This window comes from Lampris incognitus, chromosome 8 (genome assembly GCF_029633865.1).
Source record: "Lampris incognitus isolate fLamInc1 chromosome 8, fLamInc1.hap2, whole genome shotgun sequence".
NCBI lineage: Eukaryota > Metazoa > Chordata > Actinopteri > Lampriformes > Lampridae > Lampris > Lampris incognitus.
Window position 1 is genome coordinate 45,067,368 of NC_079218.1, and position 21,665 is coordinate 45,089,032.

General features: G+C 45.5%; 1 protein-coding gene across 1 annotated transcript in view; it reads left to right on the forward strand.

Moving 5' to 3' along the window:
• The first annotated feature begins 13 nt into the window (after positions 1–13).
• Positions 14–21,665, forward strand: part of pds5b (PDS5 cohesin associated factor B) — a 79,610-nt gene continuing 57,958 nt past the window's right edge. The window contains exon 1 of the mRNA XM_056284384.1: positions 14–65. The gene's annotated coding sequence lies outside the window, so the exon portion shown is untranslated. The remainder of the gene's footprint in view (positions 66–21,665) is intronic.

Below are 21,665 nucleotides of genomic sequence, written 5' to 3' on the forward strand. Positions count from 1 at the left end.
TTGGAGCTAGGAGGGGGAAGAGAGCTGCAGGAGAGGACGCGACCGATCGCAATTCGTCTAAACAGGTAGGGAATCGGAACAATAAACCGTAGGTCGGCTTTGATGGAGATAAACGTATGTGCGATTTGCCCCGTAAAAAAAAAAATGGGGAAAAAAAAGACCCGGTATGTTCGCCCGTTTGTTTCTCCCAAGTAGTAGACGGTGCCTCCGGGGGCTGCCGAGAGAGGAGAAGCGCAGCCCGCGTCCCCCCGCCTGTGGTCCGGATAGCCGTGTCAAGATCCTCGGCGCCGTTTAACCGGGCGGGTTTGCGGCGCAAAAAAATAAATTAAAAAAAATGGTTAGCTGATCGAAGTGCTAGCCAAACTGGTAATCCAGTAATGTCCGAGCGGTATCCGCAAACAATGGGTCCTTGTTGGGGTTTGGGAACGGGAGCAGGGCTACGCTTTACGGGGCTCGCTTTCGTGCCGGAGTAAAAAAAGCCCCTGTCACCCAGATTGCGTCGCTCCCGTTAGCTAGCTAGCTAACGACGGCTAGCGCGCTAGCTAAAGAGATGCGCCGCTCGCTCGCTCGCCACCCCCCCCCCTAGCTAAGCATGCTAGCGTTAACCAGATTAGCTAGCGTCGGCCAAGACGGCGACTTTGACACGCTTCGGTACCATAACAACAATCGGCAGCGCGTCCATTCATGGAGCCGCTTCCCCGAATTAGCGAGATCGACAGACCGCGCAGACGATTTTAAGGTCGCTCGGCCGTTTTGGTTGCCCGATTGTGTTGATTCACGTACGTTGCTCACCGCGATCACTTTATTTCTTTGGGGGTCATTGATTCATTCTCGTAAGGGAATAACGATCGAAAGTTAGTCGGCGTTGGACTGAACCGGACATAATGGTTATAATGGTTTTCCGTCCGCTGATGAGGAGTCGACCAGTCAGGACTGCCAACCGGCGTGCTGATGGGTCCTTGCATACCGAGCACCATTGCAGCACTCGGGACGCGATTAAGGACCGTTTCTGTAGCGCCAGTGTTTGTCTTAAAAAGCGGATGACGCACACGGGCGCCTCCAACGCTGTCGAAAGCGGTCCAGATGCGCCAGTGCGTTTGTGCTCGAACCGTCGACCCGCCGTCACGTGGAAAAATTGCGAAAAAGGGGGCCAGCGCAGAAGTTTTGAAGACCCCCCCCCCCCGGTCCCTCGGGCTTTCCGCACCGCTGCTCGGGCAGAAGTGCTTGAGCCGTGTGAACCGGCATCACGGGGCCACAGTCGTGTTTATTGAAACCTACCAAACAGTAGGTCGCTGTTGTGACACATAACAAGTTGTCTGTGATGCAGATGCGCGATTTCACTGTAGGGCTGAACCATAGTGTGTGTGTGTGGGTGGGGGGGGGGGTATGTTTTGATATTTTTCGTTGCAGTGTGTATTGCGAAGTTAGAGTAAAAATTGCATATTTTCATCCAGAAGCTTCTAACTTTCAAAGCTCCGCGTGCAAAGAATTGATTAGCCCAGAAGTGAAGAGGGCGATTTGAGAGGGGAAATAAGGCTCCAAGAAGTCATTAAATCATATATCAAATGCTCTGATATCGTTTTCATAATAAAAGCAGACCATACTGATTTTCGTTTTCTATCAAGCAATGAGAGTTTTAGCCCAACAGCACTGATGGGGCCCAGTTTGCCTAACATTGCGTACTTTGCAATGTGACTACTGCACATGTTTGTATTGCAGTGCTGATTCTGAAACGGTATATTGTTCAGCCCCGTTTTGGTAATGTGTTTTGGGCCTGAAAAAAAATGTGTGAAGTAGTTACGATTTTCAGTGAGCGCACATATTGTCTCTTATCTGATAGTTACTTAAAAACAGTCCCCTCACCCCATGGAACATTTACTCTTTAACCACTTTGCAATAGTGGTAATTCAGTGTCATTTTTGGTTCGTTATCCATTCTTCCTTTGGCTCTCTGGCAAGTTGCAGCTCTCTGACTTAGCTGGGTATACGTGTCTTGACCAATACCTATTTGACAATTTTGAGGGAAATTGAACTAAATTGTTTGGTCAAACTTACATTTTGTCTAGCCTGGGGGGTATTTTCTTCTTTTTTTCCTGTTGTGGCAAGTTAGTATTGAATGGATTTGGAGGACGGAAAATGTGTTGACATTGCCAAATAAGCCCAGCGAGGCTATATCATTCAGCTGTGTTTCTGTTTAGTGGATGGAATTACATATGGCTTCACTGGCAGACAGGCCTCTTTAAGGGTTTACTCCATCTCTCTGTACTGCTGCTTAAATTGTATTCCCTCCTTGTCTTTATTGGCCAGGTCAGATTTGTCTAAAGCTATGTTTAGAATAACTTGTCTCCAGATGTTGACCGAAGTCATATTGCCCATTACTTTTTCCTGTGTGTGTGTGTGTGTGTGCATGGATATTCAAGTCCGGTTAATGAGTTCAACTTTATAACCAACTGGTGCCAATTCTTCTCATGGTTTGCTGACAAGTCAGTCTCTCCCTTTCAGGAGCCCTCCAAGGTAAGCGGGGATAGCTGGGTCAAAGTTCACGTTAGGTCAGGAGGATTATTGTGTACTCGGCAGTTGCTGCTGGCTGTTGTTTGGGAATGGAGGAAGAACACATAACTAGTGGGTTGATTGGAACTGCTCAGTAAGGGATAAATGTGTCCAAGTGTGATAAACCAGGCACCAGTTGAAGGTGGCTCACGTTGGCCAGATGTAATGTAGGCTAAAGCTTGTCTGTGCATAATATTTATTTTCCCCTTGCTGTCGCTCATTCAAAGCAGAATAATCCCCCCTCGGTTGGCTCTCAAGTCAGACCTCCAGGTTGATGAATACTTTATTCTAGGGCTGGGCAATATGTCGCTGTTATCGATATCATCATATGAGACTAGATATTGTCTGGGATTTTGGATGTCGTGATATGATATGTGTTGCCTTTTCCTGTTTTAAAGGCTGCATTACAGTAAGGGGATGTAATTTTCTGAACTCGCCAGACCGTTTTCGCTGTCCTATTATTTGTCTTTACCCACCTAGTCATTATATAGGCGTTACTTATGATGATCTGATTGTTTTGTGATCTGAGGTTCTGTGAATCTGATGTTTTGTGGAAGCACCAATAGTCATCCCCACAATATCATCACAATATCGATATTGAGGTATTTGGTCCAAAAAGTATCATGATATTTGATTTTGTCCATATCACCCGGCCCTACTTTATTCTGATTGGTTGAAAGAGTTCTCTTGTGTTTCTGACCTGTGTAGTGATGGCTGAAAGAGATTGGACTCAGCTGTGGGGCTGAAAGAAGGTCATCCCAGACCAATTTGGCAGCCTGCCACTATCCAGTTTGTCTGCATATGCCTGTTAACTTGTGTTTGTGTGTTTGACAACCGCAGGGAAAAAAAATGTTTGGTTGTGATTCAGAAGTCAGCCTCGCAGCCTGGCCTTTTTAAACCAAATGTTACAAACTTATTTTGGCAGACTGCAGACCCAGTGACCCAGACAGTTTCATAATCAATTCAATAGCAATAGCAACTCAACAGCAACAACACCACTAGAGGTAAAGTCAGAGACAGTGCATTAGTTGTCACACCTGTCTTTTTGATAATAATAATGGATTAAATTTAAATAGCACTCTAGACACCCAGAGTGCTTAAGTCAAAGGGGGAAACTCGCCTCAACCACCACCAATGTGTAGCGCCCACCTGGGTGATGCATGGAAGCCATTTTTGCACCAGAATGCTCACCACACATCAGCTTGAGGCGGAGAGGGAGGAATCATTGAACAAACTATACAGGGGGATGATTGGGTTGCCAGATGGAGAGAGCCAGGTTGGGAATTTTGCCAGGACACCGGGGAATCCCCTACTCTTTGCGATAAGTGCCACAGGATCTTTGATGACCACAGTGAGTCAGGACCTCGGTTTGACATCTCATCTGAAGAATGGCATCTGGGACACTGGGGCATTGGTTTTCCTCTCCCCCTTTATTTATTTATGTTTTTTAGGACCAGAGGGAAGACTGCCCCTTACTAGCCCACCAACACCGCTTCCAGCAGCAACTCAAGTTTTCCCAGAACGTCTCCCACCCAAGTACTAGCCAAGCCCACACCTGCTTAGCGTCTGTCATTTGGCAGAGTTGGTGCTTGTTAGTCGCAGAAGGGCACAGTTCCAGTCCCCTGTATAATAGAACATTGTATATGATTCCTCTGGGAGTGGAGGTTGTTGGCGGAATGATATGTTGGCAACAGGAACATAGAAAGAAACTAAACCTTTTTGTCCAAAAAGCCACAGGGGTTGGTGGATTCCAAAATTCAACAGCCAGTTTTGAGAGCATACAAGTATGTAAAGAGTGAATATGATCTCACGTCCAGTGTCTTAATTGTGTAATGTATCTTAATTCCAGGTGTGCAAATAAAAACATTTAAAAAAGAGAGGTGCATGTACTTGCCCGGTGTTAGACCATCGATTTTTGACTGAAACGCCAAGTGTTAAGGTTGCTTCTGTAGGGGCGCCCCGGTGGCTCACCTAGTAGAGGGGTGAGTCCTTACCGCAGCAGCCTGGGTTCGAATCAGCCCCAGGCCCTTTGCTGCATGTTATCCCCTCTCTCTCCCCTGCCTTTCCTGTCTTTCTCTCTCTACTATCGCTATCAAATAATGGTGGAAAATGCCAAAAGAATTATCTTAGAAAAAAAAAGATTGCTTCTGTAATTAAGTGCCACTGGGAGGTAGGGCTTTCGATGAATATTCCAAATTCGAATATATAACCGAATTGTAAAAGAGAAAAAAATCACGTGTGAAAATTAATATTAGTTTGTGGGGAAAAAAAGCAGCACTACCGCGGCTGTCTGCCTCGCGAATCCTCGTGAAGGCCTTAGCCACAGCAATGAATACGCTGCATGACGGACAGGAGTCACGCAATGTTACTTTTATTGGTTAAAAATGAAATTTAGGTCAAGCTGAAATGAGCGAGTAATTAAACAACAACCATGTGGTAAAGCTGGCAGAGTCCACAACCCAACTCAGGTCGCAGAGTGATTTTCACTCTGAACAATCTAAAAATCCCCGTTTTGAGATACTTCAGATTTTAATTCCTTTCACACAAAACTCTTGCTCAGCAAAGATGGAAAAATACTATCAAATTGTTCATTTAAGGGGTCCGCGGTGGCGTAGCGGTCTAAGCATCGGCTTGGTGTCGATGCAGTTGCCCACTGGGGACTGGGGTTCGCGCCCCGGTCTCGTCAGATCCGACTATGGCCGGACTCGATGAAGCAGCAATCATTGGCAACGCTGTCTTCGGGAGGGGGGCGGAGTCGGCTTGTGTTCGTCATATGAATGCGTCTCTGTGTGTGTCGGAAAAACAGTGGTTCGGCTTGGATTCGCCTTGTCACGAAAGTGGGGAGGCGCTTTCCTTCGAGACTGCCGGCCGGAGAGATGCAGTTGGCGAACACATGCAATACGAGGGTGGGTGTTTGAATTAAAATAGGGATCAATTGGCCACTAAATTGGGAGAAAAAAGGGGAAAAAAATCAGAAATAAATTAAAAAAAAAATTTTTTCATTTAAACCAGTATGAATATTAGCTAATCTGTATAAAAATTAGGCTATCGAATAACACGTCAATTGCGGATCATTCATCTCACTTCCCAGAGACAGCACGTTCTCATTTCTCACTCCATCACCAACCACAGAGAGAGAGAGAGGTCTGTGGTCTTTAAAGGAAGTTTTATGGTATAGGACATTATTTTATTTGTTTATTCTGTAATGTGTAGGACATAATGCGCAAAAATATTTTGGAATGGGTTTGAACCCATATGTTTTGTTTTGTTTTGTTCTTTTAGAAGATAATCGAACGTCATTTTTGGCCAATTTTGACAGCCTTACTGGGAGGTAATAAAAGGAAGACAAAGCAATGCAAAGATTACCACATACTCATGATGCAACACTTGACAATACAGCCAGAATATTAAAGGTTCATATCTAGATTATTTAATAAGGTTATTCTGGGGGACTGTTGATCTCATACTATATCCCTTCTGAAGCACAGATGTTGTCTCGGTGTTGCTGCATTGCTGGTTTTGCATCTTTTTAGCAAGAACTGTGATTAGAACTAGGACTGGACCCGAGTATTCGGCTATCCAGATATTCATTCATTGTGTAGGTATTCGGTTTTCAATGTTGGGATTCAGATATTTATTTATTTTAGCTAAATGTATAAATGTAGGCTATCAATAAAGGCGAACTGCAAAAATAAAATTTGTCGGCACATTCTTGTACTATAGTTATACTTTTTAATTGCACTGTTAAAATGTGGAAACATAGACCCTCTCGGCTTAGGCGCCTGACATCCCTCTCACTCACAGCAGTGACGTCAGGCTTCAGTTCACCTTGGTTGTTAAAGGGAGGACAAAATGACAAGGAGCTAAGCTGTGGTGCTGTTATAATTAATGCGCTACCTGGTTTTATTTATTAGTTTGTTCATTTATTTTTCGTTCTTTACTGTGTCAGTAATTGGTAAAATAATAATTGTATTTCTGAATGATTTGTGATTTCTTTGTCAGAAAAAAATTCAGAGTATTACACTGTTATGCTTACTGTTATGGCTATCTCATTAAAAGTATTGTGATAACAGGGTGTCCGGGTAGCATAGCAGTCTATTCCATTGCCTGCCAGTATGGGGATTGCTGGTTTGAAAACCCGTGTTACCTCCAGCTTGGTCAGGCGTCCCTACAAACACAATTGGCCGTATTTGCAGGTGGGAAGCCGAATGTGGGTATGTGTCCTGGCCACTGCACTAGCGCCTCCTTTGGTCGGTTGGGGGGGGGGATGGGAGGGAATAGTGTGATCCTCCCACATGCTACGTCCCCCTGGCGAAACTCCTCACTGTCAGGTGAAAAGAAGCGTCTGGCAACTCCACATGTATTTGAGGAGGCATGTGGTAGTCTGCAGCCCTCCCCGGCTCGGCAGAGGAGTCGGAGCAGCAACCGGGACGGTTCGGAGAGTTGGGTAATTGGCCAAATTCAATTCAGGAGAAAAGGGGGAGGGGTATGGATGTTTTGTATCTGTTTGACTCTTTTTTAGGTCCAGGTTGTAAAATGTTATGGACTTAGGCTAATAGCTGACTGAAATCTCGAACTGGAGTTGATCCCCATGTGCTGCACTGCGGCTGCTCACTGCTCCTGGTATATAGGAAGGGTTGAATGCAGAAACAAAATTTGCAAGTACTGAGAAATGTCATTAAAGAAATTATAAATAAATATAAATCTTAAATTTGTTGGAGCTAGTATGTTGTTTCTGCACTTCTGTTGCACAGCGCTTTGTCGGGCGTTGTCTCGGATTTGGAGCCTATTATTATGAGCGTTTATGTAGGTCTATAATTTATCCACGATAAGAAAAAAATGTCACACGCTTTTATTGCTTGTACTCCTGTCTACTTTCTTCATCTCTCTTACTATCCCACTTCTTCGCCCTGTATACTTTGCTGTACTTCCTCATTCCACCACCAAGTCTCTTTGTCTTCCTTCGTCTGACCAGATGACATACCAAGTACCTTCCTAGCTGTCTCCCTCACCATTTCTGCAGTAATTGCCCAGCCATCCGGCAACTCCTCACTACCACCCACTACCTGTGTTAGCTCCTCTCTGAACTCCATGCAATAGTTTTCCTTCTGTAACTTCCACCATTTGATCCTTGGCTCTGCCTTCACTTTCTTCCTCATCTTGGTCTCCAAAGTCATCCTACAAACCACTATCCGATGCTGCTTAGCCACGTTCTCCCCTGTCACCACCTTGCAGTCTCCAATCTGTTTCAGATCTCGCCTCCTATAACATTGGCGGTCACTTGGGGTCGAGTATGACTGTCCTTTAGGATGCCTGCGCGTGACAGCTGTTTACGTGGAATGGCTGATGTGCCTGCAGCCACCATGTGGTCCTTGGCAGGGGGTGGCCAGAGTCCAATGACATGGAGAACCAAGACAATTGGGAACCACCCTTTGTTGCAGCCTTCCTCCGGGTGCTCCAGTTTCCTCCCACCATCAAAAAGACATGAGACTTACCCCTGAGCAAGGCAATGGAAAGAAGAACTGGAGTTGGTCCCTGGGTGCTGCAGCTGCCCACTTCTCCTATACAATAGGATGGGTTAAATGCAGAGAATAAGTTTTCTTGTAACCTGTACAATGAAAAAATAAAGTTGCTTTTTTCTTTCTTTCTTTCTTCTAAGAGACTTCTTCAGTCTCAACTGATTGCGGGTATCCCCATCCTTATAAATGCAATAGTTGGGTAATGACCAAAACTAAAGATCGGTTTCATATGCAAATTACCTTGATCATTAACTATAACTAGAGTTACAGTGGCAATGTGTATAATTCAGAGGATTGGGGAATAGTTGCAATCACAGCATTAACCCCCCCCCCCCCAGTTCAGGGATGGTTGTTCCCTCTTCACATAGCTGGTCTCTTTGAATCACTGTTCAAACCAGCGTTCCTCCCTATCAAGCATGTGCACATCCTCATCCTTGAAAAAGTGGCCACTGGCCTGTAGATGGGTGTAGACCCCCGAACCCCAATAAGCACCTGTGGGCCAGGTCTTGCCCACGAGAGCCAAATGTCTGGCCTGCGCCAACCCATTGGCACTACTGCACATGTCATAACATGTGAAATAAAGCATGCAACATGTGAAATAAAGCACGTGCTGCTCTATTTTGCCCTCACCCCATGCCGTACACTTGACCTATGCCGTAGAGCAGCGTTTCTCAAACCTCTCCTGGTGGCAGTGTTGTAGTCGAGTCACTAAACCTCGAGTCCGAGTCGAGTCTCGAGTCCCCAGTGTTCGAGTCCGAGTCCGAGTCCGAGTCACCAAAGAAAAGTCGAGTCGAGTCCGAGTCGAGTCCCCATTACCTGAGTCCGAGTCAAGTCCCTATTACCCTAGTCCGAGTCCGAGTCATCAAGGTTGAGTCTGAGTCGAGTTCAAAGATGGCTCCAGTGATCCACTCGGGCACAGTCAAAGATCTGACATACAAATAAAAAAGGTCTACATTAAACAAAAATGACACAGCTGTCACCATTTCAAAGGGAGTTTAATTACTTTGTGACACGATAGCCAAACAAATGCACACCCACACACTCGCACACATGCACGCGCAAGCATGCGCGCACACACACATTTTTAGAACAGTCTGAATTTCTTTGACATTCTGAACACTGGATGTGCTTCAAAACACATTTGATAGCTGTGAATAGCATGCTATTAGCAAATGGTGGAAACAGTATACAGAAGTAAGTTCCACAGCATACAATACATTCATAAAAACTAGTCAAAAGACATTGTCTCTCAGGAATAGTTAGGAACAAAAGGCTGGTGGCACTAGTTTTAAGCATACACGTCTCATTTCAAAAACATAAGATCTGACAGCATGGAACTACTCAACCTTGCACGGTGAGGCCTCATCAAAATGCCTCCATGACTAAATACCCTTTCAAAGGGTGCACTGGAGGCAGGGATAGAGAATACCTGTGTGGCAATCTGATAGAGGGTAGGGAATTTGGATTTGTTTTGCTGCCAAAACCTGAGGCACGGGACTGAGTCAGAGTCCTGCTCAGCGATCAAGTTGAGGTATGCAGTCAACTGAGCCTGGCCAGACGGCTTCTTCTCGGTGGAGGAGGGAGTCCTCCTATAGTGGGAGAACATTCTCAACTGCTTCTCAGGAGGAGACTCTGAAAGTTCACCTTCCCCTGGTCCTGTTGCTTCCGCTGCATCTGCTGTTGATACCGCTTGCTTGTCACCCTCTGCCTTTATATACTCTAAAATGAGAGGGGGGCATGGGGGACTCATTACAAATATGTTATTGACTAGGCCTACATGACAAATGACATGTCTATGTGCTTTATTGTAACACCTTCAATGATATAAACATCACAACAATCAAATAGTTAATCACTTAACTCACGTTAATCAAAACATTTCTCACCTTTGATCTCAGTCTTCAGCACATCTTTGATGTCACTGTCCAGCTGCACATCATGTTCTAGCCGCTGGAAGCCAAATGCTGGGTCCAACACAGATGCTATGAAGTAGGCATTGGTGAAAGGAAATTTGGTGGGGCCTCTTCCTTCAGCCGGCTCACATCCTGGTATCTTGACTGCACTGAAAACCTCTGCAAACCTTGTTTTCAAGGAGCTCTCCAGAGCTCTCACCAGAGGCCCACAGTATCTGGCTTTTCCTCTTATTTCCTGTAGGTAACAGCGCAGAGTGAGGGCACAGGGGACAATCACACTGACGGTGACAGTAGTCTCACCCTGAGTTAGGTTGGTTGCCTCTAAGAACGGATCAAGAACTTCGATCAGTTCTTTAAGCTGAGCATACTCTCGCGGGGATAAGATAAGGCTTTTGTGCCCCACTGATTCCAACACACTGGACAGCTTTTGCATGTCTAAATGCACATAAGCCTTCACCTGCTTCAGAGTGGAATTCCATCGTGTGGCATTCGCTGTTGGAATTGTTGCATCACCAGAACACGCTTCAAAGCAGTCTTTAAACGAGGTGCCACTGTGGAGGAGGTTGGCTGCACGGGATAGCTTTGCTAGGGTGCTTGACAGCCCACTGGTGTCTCTCAGACCATCTTTTATGACCAACTGCAGTGAATGTGTGAAGCATGATAGTCTCTGCATCTTACAGTTCTCAGCCAAAGTGTCATTGACTGTCTGTTGATCTTCTGGCATCAGGTCTTGCCATATTTCATCATCCTCCTCAAATGTGCTGGGATCATGAGCTTCAGCATCACAAGGATCCTCTAGGGGAAAGCTGGCCTGGAAAGCTTTTCTCATGTTGGATGCATTGTCAGTTATGACAAAGTTGATCTTGTCCTTAATCAGGTATTCTTCAGCACAGCATTCAAACATCATTGCAATCTTCTCTCCTGAGTGTTTCCCATGCACTCTTTTGCAGGAAAGAAGATATGACTGAAGGCTGAGTTCCTGTTTTTTTTATCCATTGCCACTGTGTGTGCTGTCACTCCAAGGAATGACTGCATCTTTCGATCACTCCAAATGTCTGTGGTAACAGCAACACTCGATGCTTCTGCCAGCTGGTTCTTTATCTGTTCTTTCTTGACTTCCAACATTCCTGGAATGGTCACAGAGGAAATTGTGGATCTTGCTATGGGCCGGTACTGAGGGTCCAGGACATGCAGGAAGTGCTTGAAGTCCTCGTTGTCAACAATGGAGAGTGGCAAGCAGCACTTAATGATTAGATCTTTTACAAGGGCATCACTTATTGCCTTCTGACGTGGATGTTTGAGGTCGTACATCCTTTGCTGTCCATCATTTAAAAATGATGTGATAGTCTTCTGACCTGGAGCAGCTGGCATCACATCTGAAGCAGTGGAGGCACGGTATTCTTGGAACCTAGGGGAAGATAGGATACACACTTTAGCTTGCTGATGCCAAACTGTTTCAAGTAATCTTTCTCACAGCAAAAAATGTGTAACGTTATAGCTATAACAATATGCAATAACAATACAAATGTTACACATTATACACATAGTGGTTTGAACCATAACCAGTTAAGTTACATATTTAGTTATCTATATAACTAACATTACCATATTAGTAGATTAACTAATGTAAACTAGCTGGATAAATGAAAAGTATGAGAAAAGATACATAATTTATGAGACTAACAGGACAGGGATTAATTAGCAAAACCCAGTCATTTAATTATTGATTTAAGTATGTTACATGCTACCTAGCTGAGCTTTAACTCTCTATCCTCCGTGAGTCTGTATGTTTATTCTGTATGGGTCAGGGAGGGTGTCATTTTGTTAGAAGACAGAGCCAGTTCATAGTACTGTTCAAAAGCTACGTCGCGCGTGTCTATTTTTAGAATTTGGCACACCCAATGCTGCATATATGCAAAGAAAAATATCCCCATATTTACAGTAGCCTATGCGGTGTCACCAATCACGATACGGTTCGGTAGTTTTCGGTACATCGGGGGGGGGGGGGTGCCACATCCGTCAAATCTTGTACCGTCTCCAGCTCTCAAGAAAACCAGTGGCGGCCTCCACATTAGCTTTCTTCAATTAGTCCATTTAGCGAGTGATAGCCTACAATTATTTTTATTTGCATTGTAAAGTTGTGCACATTTTATCAACATTATTTGTGGATGCATATAGGCTAGACTTCTTCCTTCTCCGCACTTGGAGAATATTCATGGCGGAGATCTGCCATGTGCGGATTTGTTATTGCTAGTTAAGATTAATGCTAACACGGTAGTTCAGAGTGGTGTGTTTTTTCCGTTAAGTGTATGCTACTTGGTAATTAGCTAAATGATAAATAAGAAAAATCAGTTTTAATCTCCCTATAACACGAAGACGCTGCGTGTTACTTACCAACTCATCATTAGTGAGATCGATGGCACGCTCGTACCGAAAGCGAACCGTACTGTGACTTTTCTGTGCAATGCTGCATTAGCATGCTAACAGTAACGTTACTTAACTTACCTACACAATTTCACTTGGTTCTAGTGATATGATATACCCGCCATACCACCGAACCCAACGGTTCTAGTGACATGATATACCCGCCACACGACCCAACCCAACGGTTCTAGTGATATGATATACCCGCCACACGACCTGACCCAACATCTTGGACCAGTGGTTGAGTTACTTCAGAGGCTATTGTTACCGTAGCTAGATGGCTAGCTAGCTAACGTTAACTGATCACCAACCATATCATCAGCTGACTGCATATCACTTACTTTTCTGGGTGCATCCTTGACAGATGTCTGTTGAAGTTTGAGGTTGTCCCGGTCTTCTCCTCAATAGTTCGTTTACATATCGGACATCTAGCAGTGATCTTGCTGGAATTTGTTGTAAAATCTGTGCAAGCAAAGCGCACAATTCGGGGCGTCTCTTTAGGCATCTTCGCGCTACTGAACATGACGGTATGCACGCCACGTGAATCCGCATGTAGGTGGAACACACGTGCCTGCCCTTACACGAAATTGAATAATGTTACAGTATTAATATAGCTATCAATATATTTTAATAGGGCCTATTATTTTAAAAAAAATCTAACAAAAACAGTCTTTATCAATTAAAAAGTCACGAGTCCGGGTCTCCAACTTCCGAGTCCGAATGCAGTAAATTCGCGAGTCCGAGTCCAAGTCCGAGTCATCAGTGCTCAAGTCCAAGTCGAGTCACGAGTCATGAAAATCAGGACTCGAGTCGGACTCGAGTCCGAGTCCTGGACTCGAGTACTACAACACTGCCTGGTGGACCACTTGTCCTGCATGTTTTAGATCTCTCCCTGCTCCAACACAGCTGATTTAAATGATCAACTCGTTATGAGCTCCCGAAGCTGCCTAATAACAAAACTGATTATTTAAATCAGCTGTGTTGGAGCAGGGAGAGATCTAAAACATGCAGGACAAGTGGTCCGCCAGGAGAGGTTTGAGAAACGCTGCCGTAGAGCACGCGTAGACATAAAACGTACTCTGCGCTTTCTACAATTCTTGACTAGACAGAGCCCCGCACCGGCTAAGAAAAAGTGGAAAGTTGACCTGGAAAACCCTCAGTTAAAAACTCACTGGACTGATCCGTTTTGTTTTATTTTACCGGACCACGCCAATGCCAAACTGACATGCTTGGTATGCATGCAGACCGTAGCTGTCATCAAAGCAGATAATTTCAAGCGGCACGTCGACATCTGCACATAAAACAACTTTTGCTGGTGCAATGGGGGAAAAAATCCCCAGACGTTTTGGCCCTTGGCTTGACATGCATGATATAATTTGGCCCTTGGGGAAAAATTGGGGAACCCATATCTATACTATGAGAAATTCCCTAACATATTAACAAAAGTAGTTGACTCCACATCTGCACTAGGTTTAAACCTAACAGGTTCTCTAATCACCTGCAGCCTGTGAAGTCCCTAGTATCAAATTAAACGTAGACAGCTATATTGCTAGGCAAAAGAGCGGCACCGTCCCCAGTAGAGTGAATGCTATCTGCTTTCAGCAGGTAAGGGTGGCTCCAGCAATAAGGCCAGTTATCAACACAACCAAACCCCTGCTCATTACAGTAAAGAGCCAGCCAGCGGTTCATTGATGTGAGCCTACTGTACTTCTCATCATTAACCCTCACAGGTTAGGGACCAGAGACAAATCGATGCCGACATGTCTTTCTGGCCAACTCAAGCGTCTTGACTAGGCTGGCTTTTGGGATTTCTGATTGCTTCATCCTAGAATTATTGGTACTGACATGAATTACGATGTTGCTGAAAGTGGTGGTGCTGAGTGTTTGGTTTCCCTGTTTCTCCCTCTGTGATGCCAGCACCCTAAGAGTATTCTCTTATGTCGGAGACTCTGGCCCCAAGTAAGCTGTGAACATAGGCTGGCGAAGCTAATCTGATATTGCAGGTAATGGAGTCTCCTATCACTAGTGTGCGTTGCTTTACTCTGTCGACAGGAGGTGTACATAGTACCCCCTGTACTGAAAACCCTCTCTGAAGGGGCACTTGTGGCAGGAATGGACAGATACTTCTTAGCCAAATTACTCAGTCTTGGGAAGTTAGCTTCCCAAGGAGTTCCTGTGTTACAGGGTCGTTGTATTTAATGTTGATGTACTCGAGTACGCAGTTGATTTGTTTGGTGATGAGCTTGGTCTCACCCTCCTGGCTGCAGAAAGCTGTTGTTTAACAGGTGGAGTCTCATCATCATCAGTGAATTCCTTCAGGGGACTTACAGCTTTATTCATTGACTCCAGCATGTCAATGTCCTGCCAGGTGGGCATCAGGTGCCTGCTTTTCTTGTCTGCTCCCAGGACCTGTGCTATGGCCTTCTCCTGTTCCAACAGTCGTTTCACCATCAGTTGTCTTGAACCCCACCTGGTTGGACTCGGTGATGAGGTTGTGAGACGGTAGATGGAGCTTAGCCTGTACCACTGCCAAATCTCATCTCTTCTTCTAACTGAAGGAGCAGGCACTTAGAATCTCTTTGCAAACCCCAATGGTATGGTCAGTCCGTGAATCTTCCATACAATTCTCTGTAAAAAGAAAAGGGGAAGAAACCAAAAAGGAACATTTTAGAATGGCACCATCCATCCATTATCCAAGCCGCTTATCCCAATCGGGGTCGCGGGCAGGGCTCGAAATTAACTTTTTTCCTCAGTGTCCCACAACTGTCCCGAATTCTACTTTGTATTGTCCCGGATATAACCAACAGTGTCCCAAATTTTAATTCTTGTCGTCGCCCCCCCAATTATGTAGAATACATATAATTTGATCCTTTTTTGTCACTTAATCATCACACCATGGACTCTGGTCCACCAAATAAGTTTAAAATACTTATTCTTTTATTAAACATATGAATATTAGTTTCGGGAGTTTCGGGAGTCGGCAGTCGTTTCGGGAGTCGGCAGTATTGGGGCTTGCATCAGGGGGCTGTTTATTCAACCACCTCAGCATTTCTTTCTTCTTCTTTTAACTGTCGTTGATGATGGTCTATCGCTCTGGCTCTATGAATGTTGCATTGGCGCGAGTCAAGCAGCAGCCACTGGCAGAGTGAATGACGTAGAATGCATTCTATGATTTGCACGAACAGGCGATTGATTGCCCTATCGTGAGGTGCCGCAAGAACGTAAGCCTTCTGTAGTTTCGCCGTTCACACGTTTTTATTAAATTATTCAAATGACAAAGTAACGTCTAGATACTCATAATTAATGACTTTGCAAATAACACTTATTTCGAAGTTTACTTTGACATTTTTTTTCACTGTCCCGGAATTGTCCCAGACAAAATATATTTGTGTCCCAGTAGGATTTTTTTATGGTCCCCGGGACATCGTTAATTTTGAGCCCTGGTCGCGGGGATGCTGGAGCCTATCCCTGCAGTCATTGGGCGGCAGGCAGGGAGACACCCTGGACAAGCCGCCGTCATTAATGTGACAAGGACAGCATTCACACATTGCGATCATCTAACATATTCTAACGCTTCTTAATTAAGCTTAATTCTGTTTGGCAAAGAAAAAATGTTTCACACAGTAGGTATAATTTCATTAATGGATAGCCTACACACACACAAAGGTATACATTATTTATGCACTTTTATACAACTGTTAGTTCTGGTCGAGTAATTTTGGGCAGGAGCATTCCAGAGAGTGCTGATATAAAGTATAGCAGCACTGGAATGTTGTACTATTACGTATCACTTCGCTTTACAGATGTTCCGATGCGATCATTGATTACACCAATTCAAACTTAATTCGCATTTACCGACAGCGCAAATGTGGATTAAGTTTCTTATGCTTTGTGTGGTAGCGCTGGGTATTGGCAAGGACGTTACGGTATGTATCGCGGTCAGGCCTGCCCACTGAAATGGCTGGGCCCCTGAAAAACTCCAGTGAATCCCCCCCCCATCTGCTTTACATGTATCAACGCATTCTCTCTCGCTCTCTCTCTCTCTCTCTCTCTCTCTCTCTCTCTCTCTCTCTCTCTCTCTCTCTCTCTCTCAAACATATACAATGAAAACCGAGAGAGAGTCAGTAATCGGGGGCTTCATACACACACACACACACCTGCACGCAATAATAGAACTTTTTAGGGCATCCGGGTAGCATGGCGGTCTATTCTGTTGCCTACCAACATGGGGATTGCTGGTTCGAATCTCTGTGTTACCTCTGGGTTGGTCGGCCGTCCCTACAGACACAGTTGGCCATGTCTGCGGGTAGGAAGCCAGATGTGAGTATGTGTTTTGGTCGCTGCGCTAGCGCCTCCTCTGGTTGGTCAGGGCACCTGTTCAGGGGGGAGGGGGACTGGAGGGAATAGCATGGTCGTCCCATGCGCTACATCCCCCTGGCGAAACTCCTCACTGTCAGGTGAAAAGAAGCGGCTGGTGACTCCACATGTATCGGAGGAAGCATGTGGGAGTCTGCAGCCCTCCCCAGATCGGCAGAGGGGGTGGAGCAATGACCAGGACAGCTCGGAAGAGTGGGATAATTGGCCAAGTACAATTGGGGAGAAAAGGGGGGGGGAGTCCAAAAAAATAATAATATTAGAACTCTTTAACACACCAAGGTCAACATTTCTAAATGCTACACTTAAACCACACATTTCTTAGTAGAAGATGCAATTTCTTATCTTATTGGTTCATCTTTGCCTCTTATGCAGCCATCTTCCTTGTCTTACTGGGTGCAAAGTCCTTTATGCCGTCTTTAAAGTCCATCTGTTTAGCCAGTTCACACTTAGTGGCAGATATTGCCATTATCATTGCTTATATTTAGGATGAACACGATTATTGCTGGCCTACTTAACCCCCGCTAGCGGCTGGGTCTGAAAAATCCCCCCCCCCATGGGCAGCCCTGATCATGATATGATTGTATCACGATATGATACATTGCAATACTCTACGTAGTTTTCTGAAAATTTAAAAATATAGCTGAAAATACAACTTGCTATGTGCCACCTATTCACATCACATTATATCTGACAACTCAGCGGACTAATTGAGTCAATACTACCACTACTACTTTCGGCTGCTCCCGTTAGGGGTCGCCACAGCGGATCATCCATTTCCATTTCTTCCTGTCTTCTGTGTCTTCCTCTGTCACACCAGCCACTTGCATGTCTTCCCTCACCACATCCATAAACCTCCTCTTTGGCCTTCTTCTTTTCCTCTTTCCTGGCAGCGCCATATTCAGCACCCTTCTCCCAATATACCCAGCATCTCTCCTCCACACATGTCCAAGCCATCTCAATCTTGCCTCTCTTGTTTTGTCTCCAAACCGTCCAACCTGAGCGGTCCCTCTAATCATTCCTAATCCTGTCCTTCTTTGTCACTCCCAGTGAAAATCTTAGCATCTTCAACTCTGCCACCTCCTGTCTTTTCATCAGTGCCACTGTCCAAACCATACAACATAGCTGGTCTCAATACCATCTTGTCAACCTTCCCTTTAACTCTTGCTGGTACCCTTCTGTCGCAAACCACTCCTGACACTCTTCTCCACCCACTTCACCCTGCCCGCACCCTCTTCTTCACCTCTACTGCACTCCCCATTACTTTGGACAGTTGACCCCAATTATTTAAACTCATATGCCTTCGAAAATTGAGTCAAAATTATTTAATTCAAAAGTTCCATTGCAGTTTATTATAACGGTATATGCCTCGCACAGTTCACACTGTCAGTGAACACACTGAACTGAAATGTAGATGCCAAAATTAAGTGTGCATATTAAGTATTTATTGTGTCACCGAACATCCATCCATCCATCCATCCATTATCCAAACTGCTTATCCTGCTCTCAGGGTTGCAGGGATGCTGGAGCCTATCCCAGCAGTCATTGAGCGGCAGGCGGGGAGACACCCTGGACAGGCCGCCAGGCCATCACAGGGGCACTGAAATGTAGATACCATATCTTATGAAAAAAAAGTGTGCATACTAAGTATTCTTGTTGCGTCACACAACACTCAACTCAACTGCAATGTAGATGCCATAACATTATAAAATAAAGTGTATGTTAAGTATTCTCATTGTGTCGTTGAAGACATTTAACTGAAATCTGTTTAAAACCTTAGTAATTTGTTTAATGTACCGATAAGTGAGGCTGGAAATCGATAAAGTATCGTGAAAAAAATATTGCAATAATAAGCTGTAGTGATTTTATTTTTTTTAATTTTTTTGCGCAGCCCCATAATGTATTGCCACTTAGTGATGGCATTGTGAAGCCAGTGTCTAAAGCACTGGACGTTGGAGCCACTCAGTCAGTCTCAAACATTAATCATGTTGGTACTGCTGTCCGTAGTTATGCAGATAAGACGGCCTTTTCGAAGCTTGCAGGAGGTGTGGGCTCCCGGTCTGAGAAAAATGCCAGACGGGGGAAAACTAATGTTGCAGAACTCAAATACACTTAATTAATTAAACGGTGGGGCTGAATCAAACGGAGGTTCTTCCTGGAATCCTTTTTTACGGTGCACTGGGAGGTTCAACAGGGGTCGCTCTGGAAGACGGAAAGGAGGAGTGAGACACAAGAGGGAAACAAAATACCAAGCCGTCTTTACCATTCATCCGTTGTCTGTGTTCGTCTCACTCCACTGTCTGGTTGCCAGAGTCACTTCCTCCGCCTCTGTCACAGAACGTGGTCAAAAACCCACATCGATCTACAAACACTGGGATCACCGGTTTGAATTCCTTGTTACCTGCGGCTTGGTCGGGCGTCCCTACAGACACAATTGGCCATGTCTGCGGGTGGGAAGCCGGATGTGGGTATGTGTTTTGGTCGCTGCACTAGCGCCTCCTCTGATCAGTCGGGGCATCCCATGCGCTACATCCCCCTGGCGAAACTCCTCACTGTCAGGTGAAAAGAAGCGGCTGGTGACTCCACATGTATTGGAGGAGGCATGTGGTAGTCTGCAGCCCTCCCCGGATCGGCAGAGGGGGTGGAGCAGCAACCGGGATGGCTTGAAATACAATTGGGGAGAAAAAAATGGGGGGGGGGGCACGTCAATCATGGGGGAAAAAGCTCATTTTTAATTCCTAGACCTGAATAACAATAACACAATAACAAACCAAACTTCTTGAGAATTAGACAGATTCCCTCCACAAACATATCATAGCCCCTTTTCCCATACACATGCTGGCTTTGCTTGATTAGATTTGACTTGGCGTGTTAGCCCAGCACAGCAAGCATTTATTTGCATCTCCATTACAACAGGTCTACCCGCTTGAAATTGTCTTTAACTGATGACGCGCTTATCTTGAGTCGATGATGTTGAATAGCAGCGCCCTCTTTAGTGCTGTTTATTAATTGGCGGTAATGCACCATTTCATTGTTTGCCAACCGCCAATAAACACCAAGAAGAAGAAGAAGTGCTGTTTACTACCGCACTGTGCAATGGTTGTTGGTAGCCAGCAACTTATCATCATGGATTTTCCGGCTGTTGTTACGATTTTGTTTGGCATCTACCGCTTTTTCTGGAAAATCGGAAGATGGGATGACACGTTGACAGTAGGCTTTTTAAACATGTCGCTGAATTGTCACTGAATGGTGATGCTGACATCATCGCAATCCGCTTTGAGGAGGGTCTGGCGCGTGTTGGCCCAACTCCAGAGAGGGTCCCTCTCAGGCGTGACTCGGCATGCTAGGTAAAATCTTTTTATCTGCATTTTAAACATAAGCTACAGGTGCATCTAAAAAAATTAGAATATTTTGGAAAAGTTCATTATTTTCCGTAATTTAATTCAAAAAGTTAAACTTTCATATATTCTAGATTCATTACACATAAAATTAAATAACTCTCTCATCTCTCTCTCATCTCCAGCCGCTTTTCCGCGGTCGGGTCGCGGTAGCAGCAAGCTAAGTAGGGCACTCCAGACGTCCTTCTCCCCAACAACTTCCTCCAGCTCCTCCTGGGGGATCCCAAGGCGTTCCCAGGCCAGATTGGACATGTAGTCCCTCCAGCACGTTCTGGGTCTACAGCGGGGTCTCCTCCCAGTTGGCTGCGACCGGTAAGCCTCCAAAGGAAGGCGCCCAGGAGGCATCCTAATCAGATGCCCGAACCATCTCAACTGGCTCCTTTCGATGCGAAGGAGCAGCGACTCTACTCCAAGCTCCCTCCGTATGTCCGAGCTCCTCCCCCTATCTCTAAGGCTGAGCCCAGACACCCTACGGAGGAAACTAATTTCAGCTGCTTGTATCTGCGATCTCACCCTTTCGGTCACTACCCAAAGCTCATGGCCATAGGTGAGGATTGGAACAAAGATTGACTGGTAAATTGAGAGCTTTGCCTCCCGGCTCAGCTCCTTCTTTGCCACAACGGTCCGGTACAACATCCACATTACTGCTGATGCTGCACCAATCCGCCTGTCAATCTCCCACTCCATCCTATCCTCACTCATGAACAAGACCCTGAGATACTTGAACTCCTTGACTTGAGGCAACAACTCATCCCCAACGCGGAGGGAGCAATCCACCATTTTCCGGTAGAGAACCATGGCCTCAGACTTGGAGGTGCTGACTCTCATCCCAACCATTTCACACTCAGCTGCAAATGCCCCAGTGTGGGCCAGAGGTCGCGTTCTGATGAAGCCAACAAAACCACATCATCTGCGAAGAGCAGATGCAATTCTGAGGTTCCCAAAACGGACACACTCCTCTCCTTGGCTGCGCCTTGAGAGCCTGTCCATGAATATCACAAACAGAATCGGAGACAAGGGACAACCTTGGTGGAGAACAACACCCACCGAAAACGTGTTTGACTTTGTGCCAAGAATGCGGACACAGCTCTTACTTTGGTTATACAAGGACTGGATGGCTTGTAACAACTGCCCCGGTACCCCATACTCCCGCAGTACCCCCACAGAGTGCCCCGGGGTACATGGTCGTAAGCCTTCTCCAAGTCCACAAAACACATGTAGACTGGCTGGTCAAACTCCCATGCCCCCCTCAGCACTTCCGCAAGGGTAAAGAGTTGGTCCGTTGTTCCACGGCCAAAACGGAATCCGCATTGTTCCTCCTGGATCTGAGGTTCAACAGTCAGTCGGAGCCTCCTTTCTCGCACCCTAGAGTAGACTTTCCCATGGAAGCTGAGCAATGTGATGACCCGATAATTGGAGCACACCCTCCGGTCTCCCTTTTTGAATATGGGAACCACCACCCCAGTCTGCCACTCCACAGATACTGTC